This window comes from Meriones unguiculatus, chromosome 2 (assembly GCF_030254825.1).
Source record: "Meriones unguiculatus strain TT.TT164.6M chromosome 2, Bangor_MerUng_6.1, whole genome shotgun sequence".
In the NCBI taxonomy this organism is placed as follows: domain Eukaryota; kingdom Metazoa; phylum Chordata; class Mammalia; order Rodentia; family Muridae; genus Meriones; species Meriones unguiculatus.
The window spans coordinates 180,890,757-180,904,890 of NC_083350.1; the positions used below are offsets into that span (position 1 = coordinate 180,890,757).

General features: G+C 36.6%; 1 protein-coding gene across 4 annotated transcripts in view; it reads left to right on the top strand.

The window, feature by feature from the left end:
* Fstl5 (follistatin like 5) overlaps window positions 1-14,134 on the top strand; it is a 692,962-nt gene that overhangs the window by 662,015 nt on the left and 16,813 nt on the right. The window lies entirely within an intron of this gene.

Here is a 14,134-nt window from a genome sequence, read left to right on the forward strand (position 1 = left end):
AAAATATTAAGTAAAGTCTAAGATAAAATAAAATAATATTAAGATCATATACATCAATCTAAGAATACTAAGAAAATGGTTCACATTATATTCTAAATTTTTAAGCATGAATTATATACTTTTTGAATAACAGCAGTAAGATTGCCTTCTAAGTGAATGGCAACCAATTTCAGCTTATTGTTATGAACACTATGTATTCTTCACCCTTCACAGCAGTGTCAGTATGGATGTTCCTAAAATTAATTTATTCTCAGAGGATTCTGAGACATATCTAGCAGAATCACTATTATACCAACAGAAATTAAATCCATGAGATTATAGTCTTTCAGAAGACTTTCAGGATTACCAGGAACACCTTGGGTTTTCTAATCAACAATGATCTTGATAGTACTTCATACATTTCTCTGTTTTATCATTGAAAAAATTAAAAGAAGGGTCACCAAGGGAAGGCTACTGAATGCGGGAAGACCCATTTCTATGCACAGTTGGAAGTTCAACACCTTATACTTTGTTGAGTCTTCCTTCTGCCGTTTGCTCCGTTCAGAACATGCAAAGCTCTGCCTTTTCTAATATTGCAGGAACAATCCACTGAATTTTATATAGGATTAATTCATCTAGTTGCACACAGTAAGTTTAAACATTGAAGTTCTTCAAATGCTTTTAACAATTAGAATCCAGATAATTGGCATAGGTACAATTTTGAATAAAGAACATGGGTTAAGGACAGGATGGCTTTCAAGGCAATTTTTTTTTTTTTTTAAAAAAGGAAATGTCCTGAATATGACAGAGAAAGTACATCTATGGTACCTCAAAAAGATGGCTACTAATTCAGGACCCAAGTAATGACAACACTAATAGAAAAATTTTTCTGCCCTACTCCTAAACAAAGAACTATAGGTAACTAAGGGCCTTCCATGTGAACGAGACCTCTGAAAGATTATTTAATCCGAACTAATCATCCCAAAGTCCTGTACATACAAGCAACAGTAAATGGATTCAGCAGATTGTATTTATATTTTTCTTCATTTATACATATTTGCAACAATAACAAAGAAAAAGAAAAAGAGGCCACAAATGTGGGAAACATTGGAGATGGGGATAGGAGGAAGGAAAAGAAGAAATGCTGTAATTATGTTTTACCTTTTAAAAATTTACATATATATTTAATTTAATAACAAAAAATACTTTACACTGTATGAAAGCTTGATGCTATTATGAAATAGCATCCCTGGCTTATTTTATGGAAAGATGTCATCAGGAGGAAGGCATTTGTTTTCATTTCACCAGAGTTCTTTGTTAATGTGCCTTGTCCCCATAAGAACTAAAAGTGCAAGCATTTTCCACTGGTGGTGCTTTAGTTTAATTCAGCTGTGGTAATTCTTTCACACCATTACAGACGGGAGCACTTTGTACTGATTATCAGGCTAGTATCAGCTCTTGTTCCCTTTTTAGCTGCACTGTTAGCTCATCATTCTATATCCGTGCTCACTGATTGTACAAAGAACAGTCTTTGTATTTACAAATCTTTTCCATTTAATTTAATATGCAGACATGATACTTAAAACATATTCATGCCTATATCTGAATGTGAGGCTTTGCATGTGTGAATCTTTTTATTAAAGCATCATGCGTGTCTCTACGTATGTCGGCATGACTTGTAATACATATTAAGGAAGCCTAAAATTATGCTGACCAATTATTAGAGCTACTGAAGTTTCATTCAGAACTAAGAAATACTCATGCATTTTTTAAAATTTTATTCACTTTACATTCATGTTAAAGCTCCTTTTCTCCAGCTCTCCCAGTCTCACCCTCCTCCCCTTTTCCTCAGAAAACAAGCGCTCCTTTTCCCATCCACCTCTGCTCATCAAGTTGCATCAAGACTGAGCTTGTTCTCTTCCCCTGTGGCCTGGCAAGGCAATCCCATGAGAGGGAAGTGATTAGAAAGCTGGCAAGTGAGTCCATGTCAGATGCAGTCCCCACTTCCTTTACTAGAGGCCTAAGCTGCCCATCTGCTACATCTTTGTAGGGGGCCTAGGTCCAGTTCATGCATGGTCCTTGGTTGATGCTTCAGTCTCAGCAAGATCCTCTGGGCCCTGGTTAGTTGGCTCTGTTGGTCTTCTTGTGGAGCTCCTGTCACTTCCAGGTTTTTTTTTTTTTTTTCTTTCCTCCCACATTTCCCCAAGACTCCATAAGCATTGACCAAAGTTTGGCTATCTGTTTGGAGGAGTATCTGTTTGGAGGCCTTGCTGTGCAAAGCCAATCAGAGGACAACTCTGACAGCCCCCTGTCTGCAAGTTTAGCAGAGCATCATTCATACGGATTTGCACTCTCCAATAGGGTAGGTCTTTAGTTGGACCAGGTAGTGGTTGGGCATTCCCTCAGTCTCTGTTCTATATGCTCTATCTTTATCCCTGCACATCTGGAAAAAAAAAAAACCTTATTAAACAACTTTAGCTTTAAATTATATTAAGTACTGCACTGTGGCATTGATGTATGCATAGTTTTTGACCTCAAGAATCTTACATATCTCTGAATGAAAACAACAGTTAATACATTTTAAAATACAATAGAGTAAAAAAGATAAAAATAAATACTTATATTTCTATGTTTATTGATTATCTATATACCAATAAATTTCAATATAGAGGGTTTTGTCAAAGATATATATAGTGCTCATAAAGCGTATATAACTGAAACCAATAAAGCAAAACGAATTTCATCCAGTCTGTGATCATGACCAAAGAAAACTCAATTGTCTCTTCAGTTCATGCATGTGTGTATTTATCTTATTTCTAAAAGATTATCTACACCACTCACACATTACTATTCTATTTAATATGACTTTTTAAAAGAATTGTTAATGTAAAACTAACAATTAACAAATTAACAGGAATGTCATAGTATATCACATGGATATAACAGCATTTTGCAAACATTCACTTACTTTTGTGCTTTTGAATTGCTTACAACTTTTTAAATTGTACATAATGGAGCTGTGACTGTATTTTCACAGAAACTTTCCTACATATTTATCATTATTCCCTCAGTGTAGTTAACAAGTGAGTGAGTTATTATCACAAGCCTGTAAACATGACAAAGATCCTTCAGGATAATAACTAATTATTGTCTATGTGTGCTAAATGTGTTTTTAGCAGTGTGAGAAAATTGAGCTTTGTGGCACCTTTAACATATGTTCTGAATTTGGTGTATGAAAATAGTTTCTCATTTATTGAATTTTATTCAGCTGACAAATAAAAAAGTGGGATATGAACCTACACACAGACACACACTGGTATCACCCTCCCACACAGGCAGATTCCTGTTCACATGGGTATAGATGGATTCCAGGCCTTTATGAATTCTAGGTAAGCACTTTAACACTGGATTACACTGAAAACCATGAGTCATTTTCTCTGTATAGGTGGATGTGACTATGCAGTAGCCAAGCTATTCAGAAATGTATTAATTAATAATCAATAACCTCATCTTTTGTCTGTGAAGGGCACATGGAACTTTTATCTTCAGAAAGATGATGATTATTGAATGATCTTTGAGATCAATTATTGAATAAATTTTGGCTGAGTGCTTTAAATTATAAAACATTTCTTTCAATGTAGGAAGTATTTATTTAAAAATCCAACAGGTGGGGCTGGAAAAATAGCTTTATATTTAAGAGCATTACTTCTCTGGAAAAAGAAGCCTGGTTCAGTTGATAGCACCTATATGGAACAATAATTTGTAGTTCCAGTTCCAGGGAACCCAATGTCTTCTGATCTCTGCAGGTCCTTACACACATATAGTATGCGTACATACACAAAGGCACACACACACAAAACAAATGAACACTAAGATAAAATATAAATACCTTTGTCAGTCATACACATTACTATTTTCATAACTCAGTATGGAGTTTCACTGGTATAAAGTTCATGTTTCCCTGTATTGTTTGATCTTTAGATTAAAAGAAAACACCCCTTATTGAAGTCAATGTAGAAGCAATTACCCTTCTTCATGTGAGTGAATCCTTGTGCATTAAGGAAGTGAAGTGACAATGATTTTTTTTAATTTTCCTTTTCTTTTTTTAAGATTTTATTATTATTATAATTTATTAAAGTGATAATAATAAAATTTGCAATCAATTTGTATCCTGGCTGCGGCCCCCTCCCTCGTCTCCTCCCAAACTCACCTTCTCTCCCTCTTTTTCCCCCTATTCCTCTCCCCTAATCCACTGAAGGGGAGGTTCTCCTCCTCTTCTAGCTTACTCTAGCCTATCAGGTCGCATCAGGACTGCTTACATTGTCTTCCTCTCTGGCCTTTCAAGGTTGCAATACCCACAAGCACAGGGAGGTGATCAGTGAGCCTGCCACTGAGTTCATGTCAGAGAAAGCTCCTGCTCCCACTACTGAGAGCCCACTTGGATACTGAGTCTATGGGCTACATATGAGCTGGGACTTTAGGTCCTCTCTATACATTGTCCTTGGTTAGGTTATTATTCTCTTCAGGGCCCTCAGAGCTCAGTTTTTGTGGCTCTGTTGGTCTCCCTTTGGAGCTGCTGTTCCCACCAGGTCTTTCTATCTTCCCCTTCCTTCATAAAATTCCATGCATTCTACCCAACGTTTGGCTATTAGTCTCAGCCTCTGCCTCAATACCTGGATCAATAGTGCCTTTCAGAAGCCATCTGTGGTAGGCTTCTGTCCTATTCCCTGCTTCTCCTGCTTCTGATGTCTATTGCATTTGCTCTTCTGAATGAGGATTGGGCATCTTCCCAAAAGATAGCATCTCCAACAAATGGTGCTAGTCTAACTGGATATCTTTATGTAGAAAATGCAAATATATCCAAATTAATCATCTTCCACAAAGCTAAAGTATAAATGGATCAAAGACCTCAACATAAAACCAGGCACACTAAACCTGTTAGATGAAAAAGTGGGAAAGAGCTTTGACCTCATCGGCATAGGAGAAAATTTCCTGAATAGAACACCAACAGCACAGGCTCTGAGATCAACAATCAATAAATGGGATCTCATGAAACTGAAAAGCTTCTGTAAAGCAAAGGACACTGTTAACAGAACAAAACAACAGCCTACAGACTGGGAAAGAATCTTCACCAACTCTATATCTGACAGAGGGCTAATATCCAGAATATATAAAGAACTTAAGAAGTTAAACAGCAATAAAACAAGTAATCCAATTAAAAAATGCCCATGTGGCATGCTGGGGCTGGCTACCCAGAGGCTATTTAAGCTGTGGGCTGGCTTTCCCCAGGGTCAGATGATTGTTCAAGGTTCCTGAATAAACTGCATTGAAAAAAAAAATAATAATAATCAGTGGTGAGCCCACAGCTAGGAAAAAAAAAATTGGGATAAAGAGCTAAACAGAGAATTCTCAATAGAGGAATATCGAATGGCAGAGAAACAAAGAAATGTTCAAAGTCTTTAGTCATTAGGGAGATGCATATCAAAACAACTTTGAGATTTCACCTTATACCCATCAGAATGGCTAATATCGAAAACTCAAATGACAACATATCCTGGAGAGGATGTGGAGAAAGGGGAACCCTCTGCCATTGCTGGTGGGAAAAGAAACTTGTACAACCACTTTGAAAATCAATCTGGCACTTTCTCAGAAAATTAGAAATAGTGTTACCTCTAGATTCAGGTATACCACTCCTAGGAATATATCCAAAATATGCTCAATTATACAACAAGGACTTTTGCTCAACCATGTTCACAGCAGCTCTATTCATTAACCATAATCTGAAAACAACCTATATGCCCTTCAATGGAGGAATGGATTCAGAAATTGGGGTACACAATGGGATACGACTCATCTCTTAACAACAAGGAAGTCATGAAATTTGCAGCAAAATGGAGTGAACTCAAAAAGGTCACCCCGAGTGAGGTGACCCTAAGTCAGAAAGACACCCATGGCGTGTGCTCACTCAGAAGTGGTTATTAGACATATAATACAGGATAAAGATACTGAAATGTATACTCCCAAAGAAGCTAAACAACAAAGAAGACCGTGGGGAAGATGCTCAATCCTCATTCAGAGAGGGATTATTGCTTTATTAAAACAGTTGCTTAATTTACTTTTACAAGTATTGTTTGCATTATTTTCCAGAAAAACTAAAATGATTATACTTCTAAAAATTTATCTGAGAATATCAGTTTATCTACATCAACACTGTTTCTCAGTCTTAGCATCTTCTACTGTCACTGATTACAAATTCATGCAATTATTTGGCATTACTTACAATCACCTACATGGTTACAGAATTTGAACCATGATGTTATAGGCCAGGAGTGTCTTCCCATGGAAGCGAGTACCCACTTGTTGATTTAGTTAATTTACCTTTAAGTTCTTACTAATTAATAATGTATGTGAATATTGATCATTTCCTGTAAAATTTCTCTCATTCTTTTAGGTTCCACTGGACATGACTTATCGATATAACTACCCATATTAGGCATCATCAGTTTTATTTGCAGAACATTTTATTTTTTTATGGAGATCTCATATTTCCCACTGTTTTTTCTTTTATTGTTATCCTAGTTATTATTATTTTACTTGTGCATATACTATTTTGTGCAAGTTTGAGTATTCACATATTGTATATCATGTAGCTGACCTAGGAGCTTATATATAACCAATGTTTTCTCTATAACATTAAACAGCATTTACAGTATTTTTTTTTTATTTAAGCCATATGACACTTACCTACTTCTAAAACATTTATTCCAGCAATACTTTTATTTGGAAAAGAATATTGTGATGCATTTCATATTTTATTAGATTTTATAATATATTTGTACACCTAGATAACTTCTGGTTGGTTTGATTAATGAGAAGCCTGACAAAAATATATAGTAAATAATGAGACCACACTACATTGCCTCTACTCCCCCTCAGTATTGGTGGATTTATGTATAATCAACTGTTTCATCAGAGCAGACTTCATAGCTCTACACAAAACACAAATCTGCATGTAACTACATCTTCCCAGGATCTGTCATGTAACAGCTTTATTAATACACTTCCCATGTTCCTCCACTATCTCATCCCTGTGGCCAGATTTTCATTTTCTGCAAACAATTGCTTTATTTTGTTCTCTCTCTCTCTTTTATTCTACTTGTAAATTGTGCTTTTCCTTCTGGGATGCAGACTGATACAGAGTCTTCAGAAGAATCCTGGCACAATAGAAATATGATTTATTAGTCAAAACAGGAATAAAGCTACCTCCATCCCTTCTCCTGTCTTTTCAGAACCTCCCAACCCCTCTTAGAAAACCAGGATTATATCTGTAATCATCTGCTTCTTGAGTAACATTTTCCTTGAGGATATAGACCATTTGCTTCCTTTCCATTTCCTTCACCAGGCTGACATAGGTTGCTGCACATGGTACATTGTAAGTACTGGACTAGCTCATATTATATCTAATTCCAGTCAAGCTAGGTTCCTCATGAGACATTTTAACTATTATGTAGAATTTGAAATTCTTGTCTTGGGCTTTAGCTATATTACATTTCTGAAGGCTCCCTTGGTGGGTTCTGGTGAAAGTGTATCACCTTGGATCTTAATGATTGTGTTTTTGTGCTGACCAATCAGTATCTAGGTTTGGGATGCTTGTGACTGTAAACAAATTTCTTCAATTATTTTTTTCCTCAAACAAAAGTTGTCAAATAGATAAAAAGTTTACATGGTTAAAAACCTGCATATCTTGTAAAAACATATCTTGTTTTATTTAATTTTTCTTCACTCTTACACTGACTCTAATTTCTCAAGACACCTTCTTTTGACCTGATAGTTATTAGTATCTGGTCTTGTCTCTGTTGGGTGGTTTGTCCATTCCTTGGTTTCTGTTACTCTCTCTGCATCTTAAGAATGTGTGGTAGCTGTGGGTTGTTTGGTAGGCAGTGCTTCTGAGTGCCTACCCACTGTTGCCACAGGGGGCTGCCACACATGTATAGGCAGTTTCTGAAAAAGTCCACAAGAAGGGAAAAAGCATGAGGTTTGGTAGAATCTCTGGGCAATGGAGTCAAACAAAAAGAAAGGCCATTGAATTTTTTCTGCTACAGGGCTGGGGATAAGACATGGGAATTGGAAATAGAGGTCAGGAAGGAGATTGAAGATCCTCTCTAGGATTTACAGAACAGGATATACAGTGGGTATCCAAATAAAGATGCCTCTGGGTATTGCCATTTCTATATGAAGATATCAAACAGAGAATGTGATAAGATTTTTTAACAGGAATTCAATGTGTTTTGTTGGTTTTTTTTTTTTTTTTGAGTAAACATATAAAATCCTTTTTGATTACTGTAGAAGTTTCTAGTGCTTATCTTCTTTGGGATTTTGCTTCTTCTATCTAGTTCATATGACTAAACTGTCTGGGATTTTTATTTTGCAGGTAAATTACGGTAAATAAATAGATGTAGGCTATTAAAGACCACTAACTTTGCGACTGATGAGCTAACACATATAAAAAAAAAAATGCATCCCTTTTCATCCTTCCCTTTTCCAATTGTGGTCAGCCTGTGCCCAGAGTTGGAAAGCATTGTCATAAAATAAGGAACTTTGTATCTCTGAATCACACAGAAGACCACTAGTTTTAGAGGGTTGAACCACATATACTTTGTGTATGTTGAGGCCTCACAGTCTTTTTCTCATGAAGTTTGGCATATTCATTGATGTTCTCCTTCTTTAACCAATGTTTTCATGGTCATGTTGGTGACAATTTAAGAGTATAGCTTCTGATGATAATAGGAGACACAAGCTCACAACAAAATCTCTGATCATCTGGCTCTTAAGATCTTTTTGTTTTCTGTTCCACAAGGTTTCCTGAGCTTTAGGTGTAGGAATGTTTTATAGATGTATTTATAGGGATGTGTTCCACAACTCTGCATATTGATAGTTGTGGTTTTCTATAGTAGTATCTGTGTTGGAAATGAGAGGTGATGAAGGTATAAGGACAGATGTTTATAAATTACTGTTAAGCATTATGTTGATTTAGTAAAGTCATAGTTATAGATTCTCCTCTAATATGCATGATTTCACTAACACATTTTCTGTACCAGATATAGTATCTCCATTGTTGAGTTTGTCTTAAGACCAAGTAGAGAGTAGTTGGTTTCTGCCAAGGTATGTGTGCCATTACTGCACCTGTAATATTTATTATGTCATTGATGTAGTACATAAGTGCCATAGTTGAGTAGGATAATTGGTTGCCTCTGTTTTCTGAAGCATGCATGATGTCTTCAGCCACCATGTAAGCAAGTTTTCAGGGGGAGGAAATTCAGGTAAGTTCTAGTTCAAGGCCACTGGGCATTGTTTCTGAAGTGCACATCATCTTAAGAAAGAGAAACGTGCCTTTCACCACAGGGGGGCAACAAAGAGCAACAACAATAGAATGTATGTTTGGGGAGTCTTTTAGATACTCCTGGCCAACAACACAAAAGAATACATACCATGTTTGGTATTGCGGCTTTTGTTAGATGGTCTTTGGTTCTTGGAGGGAGAGATGTCAGCCCAGATAAGAAAAGTTCACTGAGGATATATTGTGTATTTGTGTACTGAACTACATGCACTATCAAAGTTTTAGGCAAATATTTAAGAAGATGCTTCTTTATGTTCTTTTTCAGTGATAAGATCTTGAGCATAAGGAAAAGATTTCAATTATGTTTTGCCTTCTTGTTTTTCTGTTATTAATCATGTATCCATGAATGATATCTTCCTACGCTCTTAGCCCATGTCTACGATGCCATATTTTGTTCATTCATCAACCCCTACACGAAACATGTCCCGTTAAAGACACTCTGATAAGCTTGCTAATGTGTTTTACAAAAACAAGCTCACCCAGGCTTCTAAAACATCATCTGAAGGGTTTGTCCATTTTATGTTCCAAGCTTTCAACAAATTGGAAAGAGGTGAAGGTTTTTAATATTTGAAAAGCAGTCTATAGTACACATGATGTGCATAGAATTCCTAATGGTGACTTATATATAGGTTCAGGTTACTCACTAAAATTCAAGAACCATGCACTCTAAATGTAACATAATTGAGTTACACATTTATCTCTTGGATAAACCAGGTAGCCAACATATCAGAATAAGAGGACTAGAGAAAAAAAATAGGGGACTTAATATTCAGAAATAGATTCTAATTACTTGGTATTACAGTCAGGGTGTTTATCCCTGGGGAGGACTAATTCTCTCTTTCTCAACACTTGTTAATTGTTTGTAAATCTTTATCTATGGGTGGGGCACAAAGAGATTTCCCTATCAATGTTGGGGTGTCAGTTCGTGTTTGGAGTGGTGTTCAGATCATTTTGGGGCAGATTTTATGGGTGAGGTTTCCTTGTCAAAACTGGAAGGCACAATCTCACAGCATACTTCCTGGACATCTGGCTGTTAAAATCCTTCTGCTCCCCGTCTTCTGGGATGTTTTCTGAACCTGTGATGTGAGATTTGTATTGTAGGGACAGGACACTTTAGAGTCAGTTGTTCTTTGCAATTTTACTAAATTTTCCTTTATGTAATGATATTATCCTGTTTCGATAAGATCTTTATTAGGTGAGAAGTGATATCTCCACTTATGTGTGTATAAGTATTTTGAATTTAAAATTTTTTTTCACATATTATTTATTATATATCCTGATTGGAGGGCCTACTCTCAACTCCCCCGTGTGTCCCACTCTCTCTCCGTATTTTCTCCATCTTTTTCCCCTAGTTCACGGAAAGGGAGAGTTCTCCATTATTGCCATGTGCCAATTGCTTGTTAAGTCTCATTTGCTCAACTAGGTAAATAGCAGCTTTGTTTGTAATAGCCAGAATCCCTCAACAGAGGAATGGATACAGAAATTGTAGTACATTTACACAATGGACTACTCCTCGGCAATTAAAAACAAGAAAACTATGAAATTTGCAGAGAAATAGATGTAAATAGAAGAGATCATCCTGAGTGAGAAGACCCAGAAACAGAAAGACAGGCATACTATATACTAACTTATAAGCAGATAGTAACCACATAATATAGGATAGCCATTTATAGACCCAAAGAACCAAAACAGTAAGAAGGACCCTAGGGAGAAAACTTAAATCTCATGCAGAATGGTGAAAAGGATTGACACCAGAAGTGGTGGAAAAGAGGAAACCAGATGGGAACCTGCTATAGAGGACCCTCTGAAAGGATTCTCCCAACAGGGAATTGAAGCAGATGCTGAGACTCACAGCCAATCTTTGTGCAGAACGCAGCGTATAAGTATTTATGATGCCTTTTAAAAAAAATTAAACTTAGGATGTTAAGCATTTTTAAGTGTTTCTCTGCCATTCAGTATTCCTCTACTGAGAATTCTCTTTTTAGTTATGTATCCCATTTTTAATTGGATTACTTGATTTGTTGTTTCTTAACTTCTTAAGTTCTTTATATATTCTGAATATCCTCTGTCAGATATAGTGCCGGTGAAGATCCTTTTCCAGTCTGTAGACTGTCATTTTATCCTAATGACAGTGTCCTTTGTGTGCTTTGCTTTACAGAAGGTTTTCAGTTTCATGAGGTCCCATTTATTGATTGTTGATCTTACAGCCTGTGCGGTTGGTGTTCTGTTCAGGAAATATTTTCCTGTGCCAATGAGGTCAAGGCTCTTCAGCACTTTTCTTCTAACAGATTTAGTGTGCCTGGTTTTATTTTGAGGTCTTTGATCCATATGGACTTGAATTTTGTGCAGGGTGATAAATATGAATCTAGTTGCATTTTCCTACATAAAGAAATCCAATTTGACCAGCACCATTTGTTGAAGATGCTGTCTTTTTTTTTTTTTTCACTGTATGGTTTTGGCTTCTTTGTCAAAAAACAAATATCCATAGGTGTTTGGGTTTATTTCTGGGTCTTTTATTTGATTCCATTGATCCACCATTCTATTTCTATGCCAATATCATGCAGTTTTTATTACTATGGTTCTGTAGTACAGCTTCAGATCAGGGATGGTGATACCTCCAGACAATCTGTTGTTGTAGAGGAATGTTTTAGCAATTCAAGTTTGTTGTTTTTCTATGTGGAATTGAGAATTGTTCTTTCAAGTTCAGTAAAGAATTGTATTAGTATTTTGATGAGAATTGCATTGAATTTCAGCATCCTTAGTCATCAGGGAAATGAAAATCAAAATGACCTTGAGATTTCACCTTACACCCATCAGAATGGCTAAGATCAAAAACTCAAGAGACAACATATGCTGGAGAGGATGTGGAAAAAAAAGGAACACTCCTCCATTGCTGGTAGGAGTGTAAACTTGTACAATCACTTTGGAAATCACTCTGGGACTTTCTCAGACAATTAGGAATAGTGTTACCTCAAGATCAAACTATGCTACTCCTCAGCATATATCCAAAATATACTCAAGTACACAACAAGGACATTTGTTCAACCATACTACTCAGCAATTAAAAACAAGGAAATCATGAAATTTGCAGGCAAATGGTGGGATCTAGAAAAGATCATCCTGAGTGAGGTATCCTAGAAGCAGAAAGACACACACGGTATATACTCACTTATAAGTGGAACTAGACCTATGATATAGGATAAACATACCTAAATTTGTACACCGAGAGAACCTGAATAGGAAGGAGGACCAGGGGTAACATGATCATCCTCACTTAGGAAGACAAATGGAATGGACATTGGAAGTAGGAGAAAACAAGAAAACAGGACAGGAGCCTATCACAGAGGGCCTCTGAAAGACTCTGCCTAGCAGTGTATCAAAGCAGATGCTCAGACTCATAACCAAACTTTGGGCAGAGTACAGGGAATCATATGAAAGAAGGGGGAATTAGTAAGACCTGCAGAGAACAGGAGCTCCACAAGTACCAAATATATTTGGGCACAGGGGTCTTTTCTGAGACTCATTCTCTAACCAAGGACCATGCATGGATATAACCTTAGAATAATTCAAAAGCCTCATGAATTACATGTCAGAAAAATACTGTTCTCTGTTCACACGTAAAGAAAATAGAAGATTGTAAAAGTTATTCTATTGAAATTATTGATACCAAAAAAATTAATTCTGCCTTGTTGGCTATAATTTTGTTTAATAGTCTGCCTCTATATCTGTCTTTCTGTCTCTCTGTATGTCTCTGTCTCTCTGTTTTTCTCTGTGTCTCTGTCTATGTCTTTCTGACCTTCTTTCCTCTTGCATATCTGGTTTTGATACAGAGTCTTCACGAAGTATCTCAGCTAGCCTAGAACTGGCAGTCCTCAAGCATAGTCACAGAAGTATTGTCATATAGATGTGAACTTCCATAACATATTCTTTTTTCTTATTTACTTAATTTAATCATATCCTCAAATATATGTATACTTTTTGAAAAATCTTTAAAGGTTTCACTCAGACTGATTAATGATTGAACTAATTAAAACAGAGAAAATTAAATTGGTTTTAATAAAAATGTTACTTCCAAATTTCTTCATTGTTCAATATTAAAACTAGTGCAATGGACTTACGGAATCAAAATAAGGACAATGTAAATGTGGTAAGGTGGAAAGCACAAAATGTATAAATAAGATAAAATCAAAAGTAGTCTAGCAAAAAACACACAATTCCCATCCCAAAAGGCAAATTGGATGGACATCAGAAGAAGACGAAAACAGGAAACAACCTAGGAACCTGCCACAGAGGGCCTCTGAAAGCCTCTGCCATGCAGACTATCAAAGCAGATGCTGAGACTTATGGCCAAATGTTGGGCAGAGTGCAGGGAATCTTAAGTAAGAAGTGGGAGATAGTAAGATCTGGAGAGGACAGGAGCTCCACAAGGAGAGCAACAGAACCAGAAAATTTGAACACAGGGGTCTTCCCAGAGACTCATACTCCAAACAAGTACCAGGCATGGAGATAACCTAGAACCCCTGCACAGATGTAACCAATGGCCGTTTAGTGTCCAAGTGGATTACATAGTAATGGGAAGAGGGACTGCCTCTGATATAATCTGATTGTCCTGCTCTTTGATCACCTCCCCCTGAGTGGGGAGCAGCCTTACCAGGCCATGGAAGATGACAATGCAGCCACTCCTGATGAGATCTGATAGACTAAGATCAGAGGGAAGGAGAGGAGGACCTCCCCTATCAGTGGACTTGGGGAGGGGCA